The sequence below is a fragment of the Pipistrellus kuhlii genome, unplaced genomic scaffold (assembly GCF_014108245.1).
Source record: "Pipistrellus kuhlii isolate mPipKuh1 unplaced genomic scaffold, mPipKuh1.p scaffold_m20_p_14, whole genome shotgun sequence".
NCBI lineage: Eukaryota > Metazoa > Chordata > Mammalia > Chiroptera > Vespertilionidae > Pipistrellus > Pipistrellus kuhlii.
The window spans coordinates 4,143,415-4,163,371 of record NW_023425449.1 but is presented as its reverse complement, the minus strand read 5'-3'; the positions used below and the strand labels follow the sequence as shown (position 1 = coordinate 4,163,371).

The 19,957-nt window shown below is 41.6% G+C and overlaps 1 long non-coding RNA gene across 1 annotated transcript; it reads right to left on the bottom strand.

Annotated features, from left to right (window-relative positions):
- Positions 1-1,188: 1,188 nt before the first annotated feature.
- LOC118718534 lies at positions 1,189-18,022 on the bottom strand. Its single transcript, XR_004987852.1, has 5 exons — positions 18,011-18,022; positions 10,402-10,412; positions 6,729-6,731; positions 1,350-1,353; positions 1,189-1,303 (listed from the first exon to the last, which is right to left on the bottom strand). It is a non-coding gene; the product is annotated as an uncharacterized LOC118718534 (long non-coding RNA).
- Between the last annotated feature and the right edge of the window lie 1,935 nt (positions 18,023-19,957).

The following is a 19,957-nucleotide window of genomic DNA, read 5'->3' as shown; positions in this document are numbered from 1 at the left end:
GGTGAAGCCAAGAAAGATTGAAGAAAGTTTTATGCATAGTCAGAAACATCATCTTAATACAAATAGACTAGCAAACCTTTTTTCTCAAAGTTTAAAATGAAAAAAATTTAAAAATAATTTCAATAAAAGCAATAAGCTCTGAGGTAAGTTGCAGAAAGATATATTTCTAAAATTCTTTGGGGGATTTTTCTTATAATTTTTTCTCCATAGAAATTCCTAACCAAATGTAATTTGTTAACAACAAACCATTAAGATTTCTGAAGGAAAGTTATCCATGAACATGAGGTCTTATGTAAAAGGCAAACTGAAAAATGTTAATGCTGATGGCAATGCTAGTGTTGACTTTTACACTTATAGAGCACATTGATTTTCAAAGCACTACCCAGCCTTTCTGTGGAGGCAAGAAAAAAATTAATGTGAAGATTTCTCAGATATGGTTGACTGCAAATTTATATCATAGAGAAATAATGCCTAAATATGGATAGCTCAAGGTGGGGAGGCCATTATTTCAGAGATGCTTTTGTTGTACTCATTTATCCTGAGCCTATCTCAGGGCGAATATCACTGAGGACTTTCTTCGGGCAACCCCCAAGCTGGTGGCAACTCATTAAACACTCACATGAGGTTATATGTACAGAATTCTCAGCCAAATAATAACTCCTGCCCAGAAAAATCTTTCATATCCCCAAATCACATGATATCATATTCCCAGCTGCAAACATTCACCAAGGTTTTGTCTTTCCTCCACTTCCCTTTCAAGGTGTCATGGTACCATCTGTTTCCCTGAACACTATGCTGACCACAGCTGCCAATCAATGGAACCCAATGTGGACATGGATCATTACTTTAGATGTGGTTTACCAACTTCCAAGCTTTACAACAATCTTTATTTGATTATACAATCCAAGTACAAAAATGCTAATCCCATTGTGGCACATATATAAACAGTGGGGTATTACTCAACCACAAAAAATAACAATATTTTACTATTGTGATAGCATGGAGGGATCTAGAGGGTATTATGTTAAGTGAAATTAATTAGTCAGTGAAAGGCAAATACTATGTTATTTGATTTATGTAGACTCTAAAGAACAAAATAAACCAATAAACAAAATGGAAAATGGAAACAGACTAATAGATACAGAGAACAGACTTATGTTTGCCAGAGAGGAGGGTGGTGAGGGCTGGATGAAAATGGTGAAGGGATTAAAAAATACAAAATGGTAGCTACAAAATAGTAACAGGGATGTAAGATACAGCATAGGAAATATAGTCAATAATATTGTAATAACTATGCAGGGTACTAAGTGGGTATTGAAAATATTGGGGGGAATACGATGATTAACCACTATGCTGTATACCTGAAATTAATAAAAATAATACTGAATGTAAAGTGTAATTGATGCATAAAATAAGAAAACAATGCTGATCCCAGAATTTTCCTTTTCACTCCTCACATGAGGACATACTTTTATTTATTTTAGAGAGAGAAAGGGGAAAGGACAAGGGAAGAGAGAGAGAAAAAACATTGATGTGAGAAACATTGATTGGTTGCCTCCTGTATGCAACCCTACTGTCCCTTGAAGAAATCAAACCCACAACCTGGGTATGTGCCCTGACTGAGAATCGAACACTCAATCTTTCAGAACAATGCTCCAACCCATTGAGCCATATTAGGCAGGGTCTGATCCCAGAATTTTATTCTAGCTCTTTTTCAAAATACCTATGATGTATAATATGCATATTTTATTATATATTTTCCAAATCCTCCCTCCCTAGTTATCTCTTTTAGAGCATATGTTTCCAGATTTTTGCAAGCTATAAAATGACACAGGTACACCAGACATATTAAACTGTTTTTAGCAGAAACCAGATATAGACTTTATTAGCCAATACATTTTTGCTTTTTTATTTTAAATACACTGTACTATTTTTAATAGCATTTATTTGTATTACATATACTTTTGTCTGAGTTTGAATTTAAGATTTTCAACATTACTCGCCGCCAGGAAAAAAATGGAATTTCCCAGAAAAGTTTAAGAATTTTGTTCCATTAGTATCTTGGGTAATTTCCCATCACTGGTCGTTGAGTATGCAGAAAACATAAACTAATTTTCAAACTGGCTTTAAATGCAGTGCAATAAAAGCATCAGTAGCAAAAGAATAAGATATATCCCAAGTTCAAATTGTGCTTTATTGTTGATCTTTTAAAAAACATTTGGTGTCTTCTCCATTTGTAATTTAAAAGTTTAAAACCCCATTATGTGAAACTGGCAGGAGAAGGAAACGGAAGTGCACAGAGATGAAAGATACAGGATGCCCTCAGGACCCCTGGGAGGGCCTCACACCACCCTCCCCCCCTCAGCAGAGAGAGGAAGACCTGGAGACCAGAGAGAGGCCACTTTGCTATTTAAGGTCTACAGTTCTCTTAGCTTAGGGCTCGATACATTTTTCTCTTCTGACTACACATTTTCTCCCAGAGCCTCTTACAAGTCATATGACCATTATTGTGTTCAACTTTTAAAAAAATCTACTACCAGCAACAAGGATGGGAAGGAACCTGATCACAGCATTTCTCATTTCTCATGCTTTCTTTTGAACAGGCCTGAAGATGCAATTCAGCAGAACAGAGAGACTGGGGAAAAACCCTCCTTGAAGTTAGAGCGGTGTAAAGCTGTGGCTAAATTCAACTGAAATGAACAAATTCGGAGTGACAGAAAATACTACACACTCTGGGAAGATCCCCCGCCATTAACTGGAGTTAGATTCCATTAAACAATCTAATTGCATTCCATGGTATTTTACAGGCCATGGGTCCAGCCAGGAAGACAGACAGTTAAGGTGCGGGTCTATAGACAGTGAGGAGCGGTGAACAGATACGTTCTATCTAAGCACCAGGATCCTGCATTTCCAGAGGTTCCAACCAGCTCTCATCTCAGATATTAAAAATATATATATATATATATTTTACTGATTTTTTTACAGAGTAAGGGAGAGGGATAGTTAGAAACATTGATCAGCTGCCTCCTGCACACCCCCTACTGGGGATGTGGCTGCATCCAATGTACATGCCCCTGACCAGAATCGAACCTGGGACCCAACACTCTATCCATTGGACCAAACCGGTTAACACTCCCATTTCACATCTTAAAGTCATCTTGAAGTGGATTTCTTAAGCCAGGTTTTAATAAAGAAGCAGAAATAAAAAAATTTGTTGGTCATGATAACCAATAACATTTGGTAAACATTTTAGTGGGAAAACATTTTTCTAGGCACGCCTCTAGGCATAGTTACAGAAATTCAGAGCTAGTTGTAATCATGTAGTTAGAAAAAAGAACTTTCCTGGATAAGATAATCATTTGTCTTATGATTCTAAAGCCACATTCCCAAGGCTGTGCCCATGCCCGCACAGCCTACATTTGCAAACACACAGTAGTAGTGCCCAGTCCATCTAGCAGAAGGTCCGAGTTGACTGCAATTCCGTATCACTAGGGAACACCAGGAAAGAGCAGCTTTGCTTCAGTTTAACAAAAATTCACTCAGTACATTCTGACCTTTGAATGGGGGGGGGGGGGGGGGGAAGAGATGGGTTACAGAAGACCTTGATGTTGAGTTGTTCGTAGGGTCATCTTAAAGACGGATGTGAACATGTCTAATGTCATTCTTGTGAGAGATTGCCTTGCTTTCTTCATCATGACTCCTGGGCCATCAGTCTTGGCCATTGCTGTGTTGCAGGTTGTTAGTCAACAGACTACCTCCTCTGAGTGAGTGATGGTGGGAGACATGAGAGGTACAGAAACGACCCAGCTGTAGACTGGTCTGGAACTCAGGGTCTAGAGATGGGAAGATTTGCTAGACTTAGGGGATCCACACCAGACTGGTTATTTCCTTCATAGAGATTTTTATGCCCCGATATGTTCAATTAGCTTAGTTTACTCCACTGTTAAAGTTGCTTCCATGAATTATTTCCATAGTTGCTTTGATTCCTTTTTTTGCTATTAAAATGCTGAAAATCCATACAAATACTGGAGGTGGGTACTTTCCTTGGTTCCACCCCCATTCTGAGAAACACCTGCACATGTTCCTGTCTTCTACAAGGGGAGTATTCTGCAAACTTCTTTGCTTTCTGCCAGAGAGGATCACTGTTACCTGAAACAGGCTTCCTCCATTCTCCCAGAAGCCCCCATCTGCTACCAAATGCCTCCTGGGGCAGTAGCTCAAGTGAAGAATGATATTCCTGCAGCTTCTCTGAAATCTTGCTAATTTATGGGTTCAGGTCAATTTATCTCTGAAATTTAGGAGCAGGACTGTGCTCTTGCTTTATTGTCTTTGCCAAACATGGTTCATCTGGTTAATAATAAAAAAAAGGCAAGTGTGTTCCATATTTACTAAGTAAACAGAGCAGCGTGGGAGAAGAGAGTATTCATATTCATGTCAGTGTTCTTTTTAGAAAGGGGGTTTCCTCAAAGTATTCCTTAAAGAGGTTATGTATGTATCTTATCTCTCATTTAAAATGTTGAGCTCTGACTGGCTGACAATTTGTTATGGGGTCCTTAGAAGGTCATTGAACTCTCCTGGCTTCATGTTTAGCCTGCACATTTTTTACAGTGACTGTTCAATGAGGGGTGCTCAAAGTTTTTTCACCTAGAGCATCTGGTTATTCTATTGTTTGACACCAAGGATCATTTCTTAGGAAGTTTTCTGAAAGCTCAGCCCTGCACCCGCTCACAGCCAGCACAGACTAGATACAAACAAGTATGAATCTGTAGGCTTACAAAATCTCAGAGTTCAAAGACTGTCAAGGTCATGAAACCCAACCCCCTCTGGCTATACCTGCATACCTTCTACAACATCTCCACCCTGTGGCCAACACCCACCTATGGGTGAGCACTTCTACTGGCCCTCACTACCTCCCAAATCAACCCCCTTTTTTCTGGGGGCTTTTATGGAGTTTTCTCCAGTTGTTACAAATATGTTGCCCTGCATTATCCACTGGTTGGTATGAATTCTAGAACTACGACTTCATTAAAAAGTGTAATTCCTTTTTCACGTAGTAATCCTTTTAATAGCTGAAAATGATGACACAAAAATCCTTGTTTCTAGGGAAAACAATCAGATTTTAAAAACATTCCTGCTGTTGTATGGTTTCAAGTGTGTTCCTAATTTTGACCACTTTCCTCTAAATTTGACCCAGATTGTCAATGGGCCTTGCAGAACCCGATCAAATGTCCGAAGTAATCTTTGATGACAAAATTTGAAAATTGACTTTTAGAGTGAAAGAAAAGATTAATTGAGAAAGATACTATCACAGTAATCTGAGCAAAAATAAAATATGGCAGGACCTCTGCAAAGGGGAAAGGAGCTTACCGATATATTATGGACATTTTGTGTTTAATGTTAAACGCATAATCATACATTACATGCTCACCAAGCCCTTCCCATTTTAGAGTTTAAGTACCTTGTACAAGTCTATTATGTAATAGTCCTGGAATTCAAAATATTTTCTATGGCTCAAATACCTAGCAGCATCTCCCAAGTGAGAGGAAGACTTCAAACATACCGTCTGAGAAGCAATCACTTGCGCAAGTCAAGGAATAGGATAGACAAACTGACTCCCAGGTTGATTTTTAAGAGGAATTGCTTTTAAGAATTCTATAGGGAAAGGATGCCCAGATTAGGACCATCACACAGAAACGCCAACAAAGTAACAGAGGGTTTCATCCCCACCCCCTTGCAGATATGGAATGAGTTCTGGGTGTCTGTGTGGCCATATTGCTCCTAGAACAGCTCTGCCCTTGTGCAGAGGCCTAAAAAGGACTGTCTTCAGCCCCCGGAGCAGAGAGCACAGGCTGCCGGAGGTGCTAGGAATGTCCTCAGCAGCTCCAGTTTCAGGATAAACAGACTTTGCATGTATCTTTTCAGTTAGCAAACATCCATACCTGGGCCCAGACCTCCATCCCAGGACCCTGACTTCCTTCCAGGGCTCAGACCTAAATCTGGGTCCCAGACCTCCATACTGTGGCACAGGCATCCATCCCAGGACCCAGACCTCACTCTGGGGCCCAGAACTCCATCCTGTACACAGATCTCCTTCCCAGATCCAGACCTCCTTTCCCAACCCAGACCTCCTTCTCTGACCCAAACCTCCATCTGGGGCCAGACCTCCATGCCAGGGACCAGACCACCAACCCAGAATCCAGTCTTCTATCTAGGAACCAGATCTCCATCTGAGGCCCAGACCTTCATTCTGGGACCAAGATCTCCACCCAGGTCTCAGACCTATATCCGGGTCCTAACTCACCATGCCAGGTACTGGACCTCAATCCCAGGCCCAACTTCCAACCCAGAATTCAGTCCTCTATCCGGGGCCCATACCTCTATCCCAGGAATCAGACCTCCATTCAGGTCACAGACCAACATTAGGGGCCCAGACCTTCATCCCTGAAACCTGTCCTCTATCTGGGGCTCAGGTATCCATCCCAGGGGCCAGGCCTCCATCCGGGGCCTAGACCTCCATTCTAGGACCCAGAATTCTCTCTAAGGCCCAGAACTCCATCCCGGACCCAGCCTCCTTCCCGGACCCAGACTTCCATCCCAGAATTGTCTATTACGCTGCAATCAACTTCAAAAGAACAAGGTGGATTGTCAGAAATATATTCTTGAGTTGAGAAGCAAAAAGAACAGGGTATAAAATGCCTATGTGATGCCATCCAGAACAAGGTGGAAACATGCTTCTAAACATACCAGATGCAGAATTTGTGACAAAATTGGACCATATCTGTGAGTGGCTTCAAGGGGTATTAACAGCTGGGTATGTGTAAAGAACTAAGATGTTAAATTAAAGCAGAGTAAATGTTCAATGAATGGTAGTGATCCCCTAAATCATGGTTGGTTCAGAAATTTTATTTGTGAAAAAAAATAAAACTATCTTTGTTATTTGTCAGAGTGATGTGGGTTTGTTGTTGCCTCTTGCACTTTCTAGACCCTGTCCTGTGTTGAAATTTGAGGTCTGACACGGTGATAAACCCTGAGATCCACTTGATCCTTTGCAGTAAAAAACAAGTAAAAGAAATAGGACTGTTCCTTTGTTTCAAACCTTCATCGACTCTTCCTCTTCTGTGGTATACAATCTAAATCCCTGTGAGGGCGAACACACAGCACAATGTGTTGCCACCTCTTCCCATACCTTCAGCTGCTCCTGGCTTCTCACTTTTTGCCCTTGGAATACGGCCTTGGACACAGAGCTCCCTTACTACTTGGTGTTCCTTCCTCCTGGAAAGGACATTATACACCACATGGAAGAGCTGAGTTACACCATTTAATTCTTGTGTTACTTGGAACTGATTCACTGATGGCTTGTGAGGTAACCAATGATTTTTGTCTCCTTGATAGATGGCCACATTATTTATTTCAGAACCATTTATCAATGTGCCCAGCAACGTGATGAGATGGAGAGGGAAGACAGCTCACTGTCTGCAGGCAGCTTATGGGAAGAGACTAAATAAGCTCAGTGTTCAACAGCAAGGTCAGGATAGAAGGAAAGACCAGTTGGGCAGTTAGGTTAAACCTGGATGTTTCAGGGAGATGGAAGGGGCTGGCCTTTGCAGAAAGAGCAACTCACTCTGCCAAGGAATGATTGGGTGAATGGCCCAACACAGAGAGAAGTGCGCTCGGGCTTGGTCTGTGCTAGGTCTACAGTTTTAAAAGCACGAAGCTTGCCTGGGAGAAGATTTGCTCGGTACACTCAATGATGTGGCCACACTTTATCATGATCACTTAAAACACTTCAAAAGAGGGAAGTGGCAGTGGCAAGCCTGTCTTCAGAGCAAGTTGTGAGGAGGCTAAGAGGAATGAGAGAACAGCTGAATTGAGAATGCTTTGTTGACTGTACACTCCTGCTTTTTCAAACACCTTGGGACCTAAAGGAAACTAACAAACGCTAAAGGGACACCCTGCAAACGTGTCCTGGCAGTGACCCCTTTTTGGGCATTCTCCTCCCTCCCTGTGTTCCCTTCCCTAATCCCAAACCATCTACTGGACAGATCCCTGTGATCATGGGCACCATGGAGGGAATTGCAGAGGGGGGCTTCGGAGTAAGGAGGCACTGGATTCAAAGCCACTTCTGAGCCTTAGAATGTTATTCAGCTTCTCTGAGCTTGGCTTTCTTCATAACACCTACCTTGAAGGGTTGCTGAGGTTTATATATTACCTGCACATAGCAAACAATCAACAGACAACTGATAGCTCTGACGACTATTACTTCCATGACTATTATTTCTGTTTCTGTGGCAGGAGCAGGCAATGTGGTCGAGACTTCAGGCACAACTGGGGAGTATTTTAGAGTCTCTGGTTCAGACATATTTATTTCATTAACAATCATCTGACCTATCAACACATTCAAGGTCACAGGCCTCATCGGTTTGCATCATGCCCAGTAGTATGACCTTCTCTCTGCTCCAGTCCCCATGTAACCTGGAATGCCACCTATTCATGTTTGCCCTGCTGGCCTCAGAACTTGCAATCACTCCTTTGGTTAAAGATAGCGGCCTTCAAAAATCCCTCTAAAAATGCATACAGACATGATCATGTTAGCATCCACCCTCAAATCAGTACAAAAGAATTTGTATGAGCAGAATGAGGCAGTTTTGTCAGAAGGTGGAGGTGGGGGAGGAGGAAGGGAAGACCCGAGGGAGGTGTAAGTGACAAGGAGAAAGATGTGGTCACCGACTGTCAGGGTAGTTTTCATCAAGAAGGGCATGAAGGAAGGGGTACAGGTCCTCCTTCCTGAGGAAACAGTATAGTTCTCTGCAGTGAGTCACCGGTCTGGGGTTCCCCCGATTCATAAACACCCCATGAAGTCTCCGAGCTCTTCAACACAGAAGCTGGGTGGGAATGTGGACCGGAAGACTTGACACCTGGTCCTCCTCTGGTTTTCGTCACTTGTCCACCTGCTGTGAGATCCCGGAAGAGGGGCATTCCCTCTTGGAGCCCGTTTCCCCATTGGAGAGGATGTGTTCAGCGTGTAGAGTATGATTTACATCCACGAGTGTGTTCTAATGAGAATCTGAACTGAAGAAGAGGAACAGAAAGTGAGACTGACACAGGTGATGAGAAGGAGGGGCCCTGACCGAGCTCCTTCCTTCTGCAGTGCCGGTGCTTGGGCTGAGGAGCACGGGGCTGAGTAGAACATGCCCCCCCTTGTAGAGGTGCCCGTGTACTAACCAGGGAGGCAGAGCAGAAGACAGGCCCCAGCAGTAGAGCACGCAATGAACACGGTGTGGTTGGTGCCAAGACAGAGAGGAGCCCAAGTGCTGAACCAGCTACCTGGGGCCCAGGGCCAAGGGGAACTGAGAGCCTCTGGCAGCCCCTCCCTGCCCTATTTGCTTCAGGTCCTCACCTCGTCTCAGCTTTGCCAGGTGTTGGGGGTGAAAGCAAGCAGAGACCTTTTCCTTCTCCTTACCGCTTCCTCCATGTAAATTTGCATCCTCTCTTGACAAAAAAAAAAAAAAAAAAAAAAAAAAAAAAAAAAAAAAAAAAAAGCATTTCTAGCAAGGGGAAATGGGGACCAGGATGTATTCCCAAAGAAAAATCACAGTGAGAAGTCAGTAAGATTCTCAACTTGGTAGAGATTTCCAAACCCGTGCTTTCTATTTCTTGTCTAATTCTTCACACTGATTAAAGGAGGCAATGATGATGAAGATGAGGATGGCAGCAAGATGATGATGGTACCAACTAATACCTAAAGTGTATTAAGTCCTTGCTCTGGTGGAGAGCTTTGCATGCATTATGTGGGACATGAATCATGTTACACATTATCTGCCAGTTTTTCAGATGAGGAAACTGACACACAGGCTTGGCTAGCATCACCGAACTTTGTAACAGGAGGGACCCTGCTGAAGGCCGCTGTGTCTGACTTCAGGGCCTGCCCTGGTGCTGCTCCCTGGTCTTACACTCTTGTCTTCAAGGGAAAGAAGAAATGGGTAGCTGGAGAGGATGGGCTCTACTCTCCCAAATGGATGCCCAAATAAAGAAATTGGGGGTGGCAGCTATATATATATAGAAGGAGAGCAAAGCAGGCTACCTTTCCAGAGTCAGCAAGGATAAAGGAATGCATCCCTTGAGAAGAGAGCTGTGACAAAGTGGCCCAAGCAGTAGATTTAGCTCACTGCTGCCAGACAGAGCATGTGACAGCTGCTAATAAAAAGAAAGTGATCTGGCTAGCTTAGCGCTTTGCAGCAGCTCACCCATCCCCCCACCCCAGGGCAAAGAGGGAGAAGGAAGGAACCCTGTGGGATGGTCCCTGCTAGTGATGCAGCCTACTGTTTAAGGACCCCACTCTCTCTCCAGTGCTTGCGGTTCCTTTCTGGAGGAATCTTCTAGCCCCTCCAACCTTTGTAGAACTCAGATGGCTACTTCCCCAAAAGTCAATTAGTTCCTTCGTCCCTCTCGGTGGCTGCACATGTTGAAAACAGCAAACCATCTTTCCCTTCTCGCGGGCTTTAATGTAGCGGTGAGTTTGCACGGTAGACTCCTCGTGGAAGAAGCAGAGTGTCTTCTACCCAGCTCAGGAGAGAAGGCAGACAGCTCTGCCACCTCCTTCCCTCGGCCTGATCCTGTTCCACGTCTCTCACAGATTCCATGGGTAACATGACATCCATCCCACATCTCTTCCACATGTCTGCTTCATGAGATTCCCACCCATAGATGAGGTTTATCTAGAACTTGAAGATGACTGAAACCAAGAGTTTGAGCTCTTGAGAGGATTTAGGGGCTTTCTAAGCCAGAGTGCTCTACAGAGTGGCTGCTTTTAAATTCCTGTCTACTGGGAAACACGGGGCTGCCTGCTTTCTCTAAAAGGGTGCTTGAGTCACCAGTGGGGGCTCAGTTACTCAGACATACCTACATCCAGAGTAGCATGGGTTGCTTTGTAAGGCCAGAGAGCACTGCTGGTCTCCAGTGGAGGAAAATGGAGCCTTTTAGCTTCCCTTACCTGCCCTCACCTCCACAGCTTTCTTCTGCATCCTTTCTCTGATTACTACTTTAATGAGGAAGTCACAGGAAGTGCCATCTGGTAGTTTGAAAACTGAATTAGCATCCGGCCTTCCCTATAGCTCCTACCGAGCCCTCTCCTAATGGAGAATGCCCACCTGTGTCCTGGTTGTGTGTACGTATGTGCAGAGGGAAGAACACGGGCTTGCAAGGACACAAATACACACTCACACGACTTGAGCTTTGTGACTGTGGCCAAGTTACTCTTGTTTCCTCTTTGGTACATGAGATCATTGGAAGATTAAAAAAAGATTTGTGGGTGTGTTGATGGTAACGTATTATTAAAGACTTGGAATTCATTGAATATTACTAATATTATTCCAGATCTTATGCACTGGGTGGTAAGTAAATATTGCAACAAGTGACAACATCACTTTTTTCATGCATTTTTCTTTTTAAAATCAGAATGTGTAATTTGCATGAGTGGCAAATCAGTTCTCAAAAACAGCTGAATCTTTTATTGAGGTAGCTTTTAAAAAAACAGCTATTGGCAATGTCAACTTTGATCACCTGATTAAGGTGCATTTAGCAGGTTTATCTATGGTAGAGTTACTATCTTTCCATTTGCAAATATTAAGTAGTTGGTGAAGAATACATCCTCAAAAATGGATGAACCAACACCAGGAGACTCCTAATAATATGCATGGACATCCTGCCCAAAATGTTTAAAGTGAATCAAATCATTAGAAATTATGAGACAAACCCAAAGAGCTGTCTGCATAATCAGTGGCTGGTCTTCTTCAAAAGCTTCAATGTTATGCAAGACAGTAAGGCTGACAAACCAACTACAAATAAGGAGGCCAACTGACATGGCATCTACATGCAATATATGGTCCTGAATTAGATGCTGGACGAGGAAAAATTGCTATAAAAGAGATCACTGGTGGAATTTCACTGTCATCCACAGCCTAATTTATAATACTGTGCCAATGTTAAATTTCCCGATTTTCACAATTATGCCATGGTTATGGAGATGAATGTCCTCGCTCTGAGGAACTATGTACTGAAGTATTTACCAATAAAAGGGAAGGTGTCTGCAGCTCACTATCACTCATTTAAGGGAAAACTATGTATGTGAGAGAAAGGGAAAACGATAAATGTGTCACATTTTAGCAACTGCTGAGTCTGAATGAGGGTATATAGGTGTTTTTGTTGTTGTTGTTTTCTTACAAACTTTCTTTAAGCTTGAAGTTAGTTCCAAACTAAAAATAAAAACAATCAAATTAGAAACCAATCAGTAGCCCTGCACACGAATCCGTGCGCCAGTAGCTCTCTGCAGAGGCTCTCCTCGGCCCAGAGGCCTATCCACGGCTGGGCGCAGAACGCCTGCCTCATCACCAGGGTGGCAGGGAAAGTGTCCTCCCCACCCCCCTGGCTGCTCCACGCCCACTGCCCAGAAGACCTCTGCAGTTGGGGTGGAAAGCTTGCCTCATCGTTGACAAAGCAAGCATTCCGCCAGGCCGCTCACACTGCCCGCTCTCAGTGGCTGCCCGCCCAGGACTGGAGGACTCCGGCAGGACTGAGAAGACTGGGCACCACCATCTTGTGGCTATGGGCACCGCCATCTTTATAATGGAGTCACGGTTAATTCGCATATTACCCTTTTATCAGACAGGATACTTCAGAAGAGACAAGAAACTGAACTGTAAATTCAAGAACTCAAAGGAGCTGCGTCTGGTTTCCTTGAGTTCTGTTGGCTGAGACTGATTTTATCGACATGACAATCCTCAAAGAGAGTAAATAATTACTGCTTTTCTGTCGCAGATGGTGACTGATGTGGGGTAAGAATCTAGAGAAAGTTCAAGCATCTTATTTGAGCTTTCCCCACAAAGTTGAAACCAAGTTGCCTAAGAAGACACCATTTAAGCATTCCTTTATGGAATTAAGATGAAGTAAACATCTCTATTCCAGCCCTGTGCTAGGTTTCTGAAATGACGACTTCAGGAATGTCTTTTCCTCTCACCCAAGGAGTTTACACTTTAGATGGGGAGACAGGGTGGCAGGCAGTATACTTGAAATATGCTATCGAGGAAGAAGGAACCAGGAGAGTGCAGAGTCTTAATAAGAAAATGGCATTGATGTCTAAGAAGAATCCTTGTAGATAGAAAAAGATGGTCTGAACAATCACAGCATATTTGCACAGGGCAAGTCACTTGATGTTGATGGAATCTAGGGTGTGTGGTGGCATGAAAGTAAAAAAAAATTCTGGAAAGAACTCTGGGCAAATAGCTTTTTTCTTTCTTGATAATTTGTATGATTTTGCTATTCTCTTGATGATCTTGGATGTACTAGACATGTGAATGTCTCACAAATCCTAGAGTTGATGGTGTCTGACCACCATTTTCTTTTTTGTTTTAATTCTTACCTGAGGTTATGGGCTTTTTAAAATTAAAATTAATTCTTATAGAGGGAGGGAGGGAGGAAGAGAGAGAGAGAGAGAGAGAGAGAGACAGACATCAATCTGTTGCCTCCCATATACACCCCCACCTGGGACTAAACCCACAACCTAGGGATGTGCCCTGAGCAGGAATCAAACCAGCAACCATTTTGGTGTACAGAACAATATTCCAACCAACTGAGCCATCCAGCTAGGGCTCCTTTGACATTAAAATAAATAAGCTCAAGTTGCTAGTTACATGCACCAAAAATAAATCCCAGTGGTAACACACCCTCCTATTAACTCTGCTTGGATTCCTGTTGGGGAGGATCACACATTTGCCCTAGTCTTCCCGGGACACGTGATCTCATTAATGTCTTGTGACTTGTGTCTCTTCTGTTTCTAGTTTGAATCAACTCAAATGTGGAACCTACCGTAGTCTTCTTTTCTTGTTTTGATTCAATGTTTAGAGAGAGAAAAAAAAAAAACACAAAAAAAACACAAGACGTTATTTTGGTGGTACTATAGAGAAGACCAAGGAAAATTACTAGTAAGTTCTCAACTTCCCACAGTGCTAGACTCATTCCTTACAGGGTTTCTCAATGGTTAGAGTTTTCTTTATGGATTTCCTGGCTTCCATATTAGCCAGCCCCTCACTTTCTTCAGATCTTCTCCCCTGTCTCCCATTTCCTAGACTTCTTTCTACCGCCAATTCTGAGTTTTCCATTTAATACATAGAATAAATTATGTTTGTCTAAACTCCCAGGACTGCCAGTCTTTGAAAATATAAAAAAGTTATTATGGTTTTCTCCTAAACAAAGGGCCATCTCTCTGGGGTTTTCACCTTCTGACAGCCAAAGAATTGGTGGAAGCTTTGACTTTACAATTGTTCCTTTTATATGATTCAATATCTGGATGTGTTTATAAGGATGGGAGCAGTATAAAACTATTCCCTCCAACCACTGTGTATTATTTTACCCCATGGAAAACAAATGTGGTTATAATTAATTACTTTTAAAAGGAGAGATTATTTTTATTTTACCGTATTTTCTTTCTGGAGCGAAGGTCTTTTGTGAGAGAAAGGACATGGGCCTCAGAGGCAGACAGATTTGAGTTGTTATCCTGACCTGCTCTAATGAGTTGTTTGACCTCAGGCCACATATTCATCCACTCGAAGGCCCAGTTTTGTTATCTTTAAAATAGGAACAGAAATATCTAGAAGAGTGACAACAGCAAAATGACTGTTTATAAATTTCTAATGCTTGTCTTTTCTCAGAAACATCAAATTGCACAACTATCTGTGCACAAAAAATAACTTTGCAAGAACCTAAAATTCCAGGTGAGGGATCATAAGCACAGAAATAAGAAAAGACACATTGAAGATGGAAGGAAAGACATTTGCAGTACCTGCTCACCCCTTCCCCAATCCTGGGCAGCTCATCATGAAGAGAGAGACTTTCTATGTGGAAATAGGGGAGTAAAGCGAGTGCCAGACTTCACTGTGAGCCGCAGCTCAGGTCTGCCCGGCTCCAGGACCACTCCCACAGTCCTAGGTAGCCCCTGGCAGGCTCCCATCAACCCAGGACTCGAGCCCACTCCAGTGTTTGTCAGTTTACAAGGCTCCAGTAAGTTCCAGGCTCCCAGTCAACACTCACAAGCCAGACAGACATCCATAAACCCGGCTCCCAGTTGGGCTGAGTGCCAGGATGATTACTAGGAACCAAGGTTTTTGACTCACTCCAGCACTGGGCCAACCCTGTGACCCCAGACAAATTCTATGGATGCAGGCTCTGAGCCCACCCCAACATCAGGCTGTCCCCACAGATTCAAACTTCAGGTTGGCCTCAGAAATCTCAGGTTAAATAAAGGCTTACCCTAGTACCAGACTAGCTCCCATGGGGAAAATGGGCAGAAAGCTTATTTTAAAAATAATTATTGAGAAACTCCTAAATCTATGGAGAGATTTAGACATCCAAGTTCATCAAGCTAGTATGTCAACACAAAATTTCAACTCAAAAAGATCTTCTCTAAGACATGATAATAAAACTGTCTACAACTCAAACCAAAGAGAAAATTTTAAAAGCAGCAAGTATAAAAATCCTCATATATAGGGGAACTCCATAAGTATATTAGTGGATTTCTCAGCAGAAACATTGCAGTCTAGGAAAGAATGGGATGATGTATTCAAAGTGCTAAATGAAAAAACAAACAAACAATGCTAACCAAGAATACTTGGCAAAGTTTTCTTTCAGAAATAAAGGCGAGATAGATTTTTCCAAACAAAAGCTGAAGAAGTTTTCCACCACCCCTTCTACCTTACAAGAAATGCAGAAATAAGTTTTTCAAGCTGAAATAAAGGGATATTAATCAATAAAATGAAAATATAAAATACATAAAACATATTGGTAGAGGTAAATAGTCAAATTCAGAATAATCTAATACTATAATATAATTTTGTGTTAATCAGTTATAGAACAAAAAGTGTAAAAATAACTATAGCTATAATGATTTGTTTAAAATATAAAAAGAGATAAATTGTGACATACACAAAAAGGTATAGAGGGCAGGGAGTAGAAAGATAAGGTTTTGTATGTGATCAAACTTAAGTTGTCCTCAGCTTAAAATAGACCATTATATCTGTAAGGGATTTTATGTAAACCTCCTAATAATAAAAAGGCAAAAACCTACATTACATACACAAAAGATAAAAAGAAGGGAATCAAAGCATACACTATGAAAAATCCAAATTTCACACAGAAAGTCAGGAAAAAGGGGGAAGGGCGAAGAAAGAAAAAACAAACAAGAAACAAGGGAACTGAAAAATAGCCAGATCAATTGATAAGATGGTATTAGAAAGTCCTTACCTGTCAATAATTACATTAAATATAAATGGACTAAATTCACCAATTAAAATGTATAATGGATCAAAAATGAAGACCCAACAACATGCTGCTTACAAGAGACTCATTTTAGTTTTGAGGACACACACGTAAGCTCAGAGTAAAGGCTATTTATTTTGTGGTCAGTTTTTTCTTCTGTAAAATGGAGATTATTTTGAGGATTTGATAATATATGTTCAGTGTTTGGCATATATTAAGCACCAAATAAATGTTGACTTTTATTATTATTATCTTATTGTTATTCTTATTTTTGAAATAGGATACTGGGCAGGAGGGAAAAGCAAATTTAGGGGAACAGTGAACAAAACTACATATTAGCTATTATTGTTAAAACTTGTTTAGACTGTAGGTCTTCTAGTCCCAATGTTGGTGTCAAACACACTAGGCTGAGTGACTTTGCATATTTCCAAATATTAAGCATCAGCTTAAGAACATTCTCATGCTTTTCTCAAATCAGATTTTAAAAGCAGTAACCAGGCAGTTGTTGATAATTGATCAAGCTGATATATTTTGAGAAACCCAAGAAGGAAAGCACTTTCATCTTTACTCTGTTCAGCATTCAAGTGTGAGAAAGATCATTCCAATACCAACTGTTAAAAAAGCCTACAGGGGCTACTGGCTGCTGGGCCATTATACTTTCTAAATTAATAATTCCAGTGTGTTATATCTGTTTTGGTGGTTTCATTGGCTAATAAGTATATATTCACTTAGCAGGAGCTCTGTAGCCTTCCGCTCACTTAGTCATTCTGCTCACAATGATACCACATTGGGGTTTTTAAAAAGATCTAGGCCTTTATTCTGATTAGACCTCTTAGTCAAACAGTTCTTTCATTTCCTTGTGGGTACCTTATGTGCTCTGACAGGTTATTCACCAGTAACAACTTTGATCTCTCAACTAATATTGAGTATTTGAGTAGTATCTACAATGTGATAGGCATTGTGTCATGAGTTGAGAAGGCATAAAATTAAGAAAAACAATTTTAAATACTTGCCTTGACTACTGGGGGAATAGCCAATTGTGAATACTGGTGGAGTTTAGAAGTTGAAAGAGTCCTTGGAGGTCGTTGGTGGAAAAAGATATCCCCCGTCCAGTTACTGTCCTAGTTTTTTTTCTCACCACACTGAAAGAACTTCCTATGCATATATGTTTCTCTATTTTTCTACTACCCACTTAATTCTGGCTTTTGCTCCCAGCACTTCTTAGCAGTTATTGTCCAAAAGACCTCAGTGATATCCAAATCCCTATCCCATGAAATCTTTGCATTCACCACCTTTACTTGACTTTGAGCAATGTTGACCACTAGGCTCTTAAGACAGTGCTCCTTCAATTTGCCTGTTCCAATATTCTCCTGTTTTCATCTTCACCTTTCGTCACTCCTAAAAGCCTTTTCTAATTATTGTTCTTTAACTAAACAAATATCAAGCCCAGCTGGTGTGACTCAATGGTTGAGCGTTGACCTATGAACTAGAATGTCATGGTTTGATTCCCTGTCAGGGCACATGCCCAGGTTATGGGCTCCATCTATAGCAGTGGGTGTGTGGGAGGTAGCCAATCAATGATTCTTTCTCATCTTTGATTTTCATATCTCTTTCCCTCTTCCTTCCTCTATGAAATCAATAAAAATATAATAAAATAAAATAAAAAAAACCCTCTGGGTTCCCCATTTCTATCTGCTGTCCCAACCTAGATCTTTTATGTTATATTTTCATTGCCCATGGCTTCATTGCACACCAAGGCTATGACTTTCAAATCAATAATTACAAGGTGAATATTTTTTTCCAGGCTCTAGTTTTCTACCTCTTAGCCAATCTCTAATTTGACATTTCTGCCTAGATGTTTTATATGAAAAGCAACCCCATATATCGCAAAGTGACCTCATAATCTTTCCCCAGAAAATATGCCTTATCTCTAGTGTTTTCTATCTCAGTGATTGTAACCTCCAACTTCCCATTTGCTTCTGGCTGTTACCTCAGTCATCTTGGGCATCTTACTTTCAGATGTGTATCTAATAATCTTCAAATCCAGGGAAGATGCTTTCTAAATAAATTTTTTTTTAATCCAAGCACTTTATATCATCACTAGCATCCTGGTGCATGAAATTCGTGTATTTGGGGGGTCCCTCAGCCCAGCCTGTGCCCTTTCACAGTCCAGGAGCTCTCAGGGGATGTCCAACTAATGGCTTAAGCACACTTCCCAGGGGAAGCAGGACTAAGCTGGCAGTCAGACATCCTCAGCACTTCTGGGGAGGCGGAAGAGGCTCTTACCACCGCTACTGCATTCACCAGCTGTGAGCCCGGCTTCTGGCTGAGCGATGCTCCCCGCATGGGAGCACACTGACCACTTGAGGCAGTTTCTTCATTGAGCATCTGCCCCCTGGTGATCAGTGCACGTCATAGTGATCAGCTGTTCTGCCATCAGGTGGAAACATGCTCTCCAACATACCCTGAGTGGTTCCAGATTCCGACGGCATAAACCAGGCCAAGGGACCCTGCATGATCAGGAGGGATGCGGGAAGTTGGCCAGCCAGCGAGGGGCTGCAGGAGTGCTCCAGGACTTGTCCAGTCTGATTGGCTGGACCCCAGCAGCAAGGTAACCTACTGGTTGAAGTGTCTGACCCCTGGTGGTCAGTGCATATCATAGCGAGCAGTTGAGCAGTCTTAGCATATCATTAGTATTTTTTGCTTTGATTGGTTGAATGGCTAACTGGATGCCTGGTTACTTAGCATATTAGGCTTTTATTATATAGGATTGTCATATTACTAATTTAAGCTCCCAAATGTTTCCCACTGAAACTTTCCAGAAACTTCTAAGAGGTCTTTACCTTTCTTTTGTCCCTCTTCTTCCTAGTCTCCTGAAAAGAGTGATCTTTCAAATGCCTTTCTGAACCTATAACTATAATCCTTAGATAAAGCTGTTCAAAGACTTCCTGTTATTCCTAGAATATAGATCAACTATAGTATGACTTGGTATTAGTTGCGTGTTCTGGTTCCTCCCTAATTCCACAGCCTCATGTCACCTTTGTTCTCCTTTGTGTCTTCTCAACCATTTGGATCCTCTGTCACTCACAACATATGAGATTCCTTCCCATCTGATTATTTCATCTGCCATTTCTCCTTTCTACCTAATTCTTACACAACTATCATGTCTCAGGTTAAATATATCTTCTTATGGAGGCTTCTCCTAATACTCAGATCAGATTGCATCTCTCATTTATATGCTCTCATTACACAATTTATTTATTGCATTTATATTAATTTGTATGATAAAATGTTTTATTCTGTTTCATTGGCAGATTATAAAAACTATGAAAGTAGGAAGAAGCTATCTCTATTAGAAATATGTACATCTTTATCCCTAGCACAATCTTAAGTTATTTGTTGAATGAATGAATGAACGAGTTAGCCATACAGTCCATACTTAAATGCTTTAACCCTTTAATGGGAAACTTTGCATCCCCCCCCCACAAATTACTTAGCCTTTTTTTGTTTGCTCACTAATGTAAGAGTGAAGAATGCCTAACTGATAGCTTCCTTGTAATGAGTAAATGTACTTCACTTCTATTAAGATGTGAAAATTTCCAGGAGCAGGTATACAGGTATGTCAGACAAATGAACGGAATAGGCAAATTGG